This window comes from Sinocyclocheilus grahami, unplaced genomic scaffold (genome assembly GCF_001515645.1).
Source record: "Sinocyclocheilus grahami isolate Dianchi unplaced genomic scaffold, SAMN03320097.WGS_v1.1 scaffold4011.1, whole genome shotgun sequence".
NCBI classification, from domain to species: Eukaryota; Metazoa; Chordata; class Actinopteri; order Cypriniformes; family Cyprinidae; genus Sinocyclocheilus; species Sinocyclocheilus grahami.
In genome coordinates this window covers 6817-11991 of record NW_015509028.1, presented here as the reverse complement: position 1 = coordinate 11991, position 5175 = coordinate 6817, and the positions used below count along the sequence as shown (strand labels likewise).

Here is a 5175-nt window from a genome sequence, read left to right as displayed (position 1 = left end):
CCCAAACTAGTGTAAATTAATTTAATGTAAACCAGATAAATTGTGTTGACCCAACTAAGCAATTTTAATTTGAATGAAATAAATTAAATTGTAAAAAAATATATCTACTAAAATTAAATAAGCGTAATTATTTTTTTGACTGCAGTGTTTTGTGTATTTGTGACTCTACACTCAAAGATTATTTTTGCCTCTTGTTCATTTGAATTAAAATGAGGTAAAGTAACATGTTTTTGAGCATTCTGTAACAATTCCATTGTGTTCACTCTTCCTAATATATATAAAATTGAAATGTATTTAATTTATTTGTGTTGAAACTACATTAATACTCTGGAGTGAAAAACCTCAGTGATCTACTGATGAACACACAATGCAAGCTGGAGAAACTAGAGTTAGTATCATTATACTCTACAGCAGTTACAGTGAGATTAGGTTACTGTTTCGTTTATTTTAAGTGTTTTGTGTGTATTTGTGACTCTACACTCAAAAATTAATCTCTATTCATATCATTATGGCGAGCACTAGTAAAGCGTTTAAAGGATGTGTGCATCCGTGTTGACGTTGTTTAACATCTGATGACACACACGATCTATGCGTTATTTGTTTGGGCAAAGAGCACGCATGCGATGCCTCCGAGGGAACAATCGGCATGCACTGCGAGCGTTTTTCCAAGGAAAAAGCTCCGCTCTCGTTTGTCTCTCTTTTCGAGGAAAGAGGGGCAGCCATCTGCTTCCCGCGATGAATGAAATAAATTAAATTTGTAAAAAAAAAAAAAAATCTACTAAAATTAAATAAGCGTAATTATTTTTTTGACTTTATGGCATTTACTTATGATGTATTTATTCACACATGAACTTAACATGAATCTGATTCATTGTGTTTTCTCTTTCTGTCTTCAGTCTGTGTAGATGCAGTATTACAGAGAAACAGTGTCTCATCCTGACTTCAGCTCTGAAATCAAACCCATCACACCTGAGAGAACTGAAGCTGAGCTGGAATAAACTAGGAGACTCTGGAGTGAAAAACCTCAGTGATCTACTGATGAACACACAATGCAAGCTGGAGAAACTAGAGTTAGTATCATTATACTCTACAGCAGTTACAGTGAGATTAGTTTACTGTTCAGTTTATTTTAAGTGTTTTGTGTGTATTTGTGACTCTACACTCAAAAATTAGTTTAGCCTCTTGTTCATTTTAATTAAAATGAGGTAAAGTAACATGTTTTTGAGCGTTCTGTAACAATGTCATTGTGTTCACTCTTCCTAATATATATAAAATTGAAATATATTACATTTATTTGTGTTGAAACTACATTAATATTTGTTGTTGATGTAACTAACTGAGCAGTGGATTTGTAGTTCCCAGCATGATTTACAAGGAACTGCGTGATTGTTTTTCTGTAAAGGGAAATACATGTTAGTGTTTAATGTTCAGTTCCCTTTCATGGGAACTTCGAACTGCGTCCTCTAGGGGTCGCTATGGGGAACGCCTCGTCGTGACCCGTGTCTGAAGCATACATTGAAAAAACACCAACAACACGTTGGCCGGCGACAGCCATGACGTCACTACCGGTGCGACTATAGTATAAATAGGCGCCGGGAGAACACATCATCCTCTTCTTCGTCTTTACTGACTGTTTTGTTTGAAGCGTGCTTTTCTGTGGTAAGAGTAAGATCTCTATTCATATCATTATGGCGAGCACTAGTAAAGCGTTTAAAGGATGTGTGCATCCGTGTTGACGTTGTTTAACATCTGATGACACACACGATCTATTCGTTATTTGTTTGGGCAAAGAACACGCATGCGATGCCTCCGAGGGGACAATCGGCATGCACTGCGAGCGTTTTTCCAAGGAAAAAGCTCCGCTCTCGTTTGTCTCTCTTTTCGAGGAAAGAGGGGCAGCCATCTGCTTCCCGCGGTTCAGGACCCGCTGCTGCTGAGGCACGGAGGAGAATGAGCTCGTGGGGATCGCAGGTGGATCTGGCCGATGAGTTTGAAGAGGGGTTTTCCCTTTTGCGATCGTCGGCTGTGCACGAGAGTGAGCCGCTGGAGGATGATGTTATTTCATTAACATTATCTGATTCAGGGACCAGTGCTTTGCTGGGTTCAGCCCAGCAAAAGGAAATGTCTGAGGAGGGCAAAGAAGCTGAGGCTGAGACTTCCCAATCCTCCTGCCCTGCGTATGATGAGCTTTTGGAAATTATGGATCGCGCCATGGCGAGGCTTTACTTGCCGTGAAGGGGCTGAAGAAAGTGACGTCGCGAAGTATCTCGATGAACGTTATTTTTCTGGCCATAACCCTCCAGCTCTAGTGAGCCTTCCTTTCTTCCTGTTTTCCATATAGAGATTGAGAAGGAATGGAAGAGGCCGTTTTTTCTTCATGCATCCATATGCGCGAAAGCGGTTATGAGAAGATGCCCCTATAGAGAGACACTGGCCAGCTATCTCTCTATGGGTGAGACGTCCTCTCCTAAGAATCCCCTCCTTGACATCTCGCTCGGATGCCAGGGCATACGCAGCAGCAGCAGGTCGGGCTGCCGCTTCATTGCACACAATGGTGATGCTCCAAGCATATCAGGCTGACCTGCTGAAAGACCGGGATAATGGTGAGGAGGTAGCTGAGTGCGCCACACCACGGATCTCGCTCTCCGTGCTACTAGGCAGGCCGCCTCTGCTATTTGCAGGTCCATGGCGGCTATGGTAGTAACGGAGGGACATCTGTGGGTGAACATAGCAGATATCGGGAAAAAAAGATAGGGGCTTTCTTCTTGATGCGCAGGTTTCGCCTTCTGTATCTTTCGTACCTCCGTTGAGACGGTGGTCGAGAAGTTCAGGGAGGCAAAGGTGCGCTCAGCGGCCTTCATGAAAGTCCAGGTCTGAGCCCAAACAACCCAGAGGTCCTGGCCCATCTCGTGCTCCTCCCCCGTCCGTGGGTAGGGGTAGGAAGAATCGCGGGTCAAAGGAAGGTAAGTGAAAGGCCTAAGGGATGTGATCCAGACAGGGCGTTAGCGCATTTGTCCGGATCAGAGTGATACCTCAGTATCTACTCATTTCCTTCGGGGGTCTTACATCTGCCCTTATCTTCACCTTCCTAATTCCCCTGTAACCACCATCTCTCCACCTGACCGAGGTTAGGTGGGAAATTTCCTGCATTATAGTCTCCTATGCTGGACCTATTAGGTTTGGTTGGTTCTATGGCTTCATAGTGACCACCTTACTGATGGTCCGGTCTAGAGGCTTCTCCGGACAGGGCTCCGACGCAGGAACCATGGTGGGTGAGTACGATCCATGTCTAAATATATGTATATATTATATATATGTGTGTATTTAATGAGCTGGTGGTTGTGTGTATAACCCTTCTGCTAGCTTTCTTTGCAGTGTTTCCCGGGACCTGTGTGTTTCTGTCCTTTTCTAGGGTAGGTCCTCGATGAGCACCCCCTCTGCTGTGTTCAGAAACCGGGTGCTCGACTTGCAGTGTTTATTTCACTCGTCGATATATGTCCAGACGGTACGATAAGCCGGGTTTCGGCTTCATACTTCCTGGATTGTGCGGCCATAACACAGGCTTCTGTGGGAGCCTTCATGATCATCAGGCCCCTGGCACGACACTGCAAAAATTTCCTGGACGTCCGGGCTGGGCTTATTCTTTCATGCTACCCTGACTGGTCTACCGTATCTAGGTCGCCCTGAGGGGCTTTCCGATCACCAGAATATCCCCTCTTGCTGAGGCATCGAGCGACGTTCTAAAATCCACATAGCTGGTAAGTGTGCACGTTATGCTTTGCCCAATTTCTGAAATCCGGTATGGTAAGAGTTACGCGTTATTGACCTCGTTCCCTTTCTCTGAGTTGGTTTAGACCCCGGTACCTTGGGCTCCACTCATCTAGTGTGTCTCTGTCGACACACTCTGAAAGCATCGCTCCCCTCACCATTGAGGGTTATTGTGAGCATGGTGCTTTCTTTCGAGCTTTAATCCTCTCTAAGGAGTTGGATTCCTCGCTCCATGGGCTGTCCTCGTGGTAGTGTTGAGCAGTGCTCCCCTTTTACCAAAGGGTTACCTGGAATGAGCATGCTATTCCTCTGAATTCGGAGTTCCCCTCTCACATGAGAAGTTGAGTTCTCTGTTTCTCCAGAGCACCTGAAACCAGCAGCATCAGGCAAATTAGGCCCTTCCTCTGCCTCCCTGATGCGCTGAGTGTTTAGCTAGCTTGCAATATGCTTAACCTTCTGATTTTACAATCACACTGTAGGTCGAGCCCCCTCTCGTTGAGAGCTGGGTTTGTGCTCCCTCAGCTAAGGTAAATTACTGCTAGCCGTTCCAGCATTGGAACATGCTGTAGGTAGAGCTCCCTTCTCAACTGAGAACTGGGTGTGTTGCTCCCACAGCTAAGTAAATTATTGCTAGCTGTTCCAGCTTTGGAACATGCTGCAGGTCGAGCCCCCTTCTCGATTGAGAACTGGGTGTGTTGCTCCCTCAGCTAAATAACTGCTAGCTGTTCCACCTTTGGAACATGCTGTAGGTCGAGCTCCCTCTCGATTGAGAGCTGGATGTTTGCTCCTTCAGCTACAGATTTACTGCTAGCCACTCCAGCATTATAAGCCTCAGATTGAGTTGATGACTTCTCAAACATAGCGTTTTGGGATGCACCATTTCCATCTATGGGCTGCTCTTTCAGAGTGCCACGAGAACCCCTTAGAATGGTATTTTTAAAATCCATGTTATGGTAAGTGTGCACGTAAAGTCTTTGTACACTTTCTAATATCCACACTGTGGTAAGTTCACACGCTAGTACTCTGCATTATTTTCTAGAATCCTGTACGGTAAGAGCTACGCGCAACAGCTTCGTGCTCTTTCTGAGTGGTTTAAAACCACGGTTCTGCCTTGGGCACCACTCCACCTATGTATCCTCTGGATACCTACTTTAACAGGGTGTTGCTACTAGGGGTCTGTTGAGACAGTTCCTTTAGCATATGCAGAGTGCGGTAGCCCCTGTGTGACAGGCCAAGACTAGTATGATTCTAGGCTCTTGGTCGTATTCCCTTAAAGGAATCTATTCCTGATTCCAAGCATTGAGCTCTACCCCGGGCCCAGGAGTCTGGCCCTAACAGGTACGTTTTTTGGGGTATGTAGCCTAGGCATTTGGCCATAGGGAATAATGTCACTGACAGCCGTCTAAC

General features: G+C 45.2%; 1 long non-coding RNA gene across 1 annotated transcript in view; it reads left to right on the top strand.

Moving 5' to 3' along the window:
* Positions 1 to 324: 324 nt before the first annotated feature.
* Positions 325 to 5175, top strand: part of LOC107576604 (uncharacterized) — a 7310-nt gene continuing 2459 nt past the window's right edge. The window contains exons 1-2 of the long non-coding RNA XR_001608083.1: positions 325 to 388; positions 897 to 1070. This is a non-coding gene — a long non-coding RNA (uncharacterized lncRNA). The remainder of the gene's footprint in view (positions 389 to 896; positions 1071 to 5175) is intronic.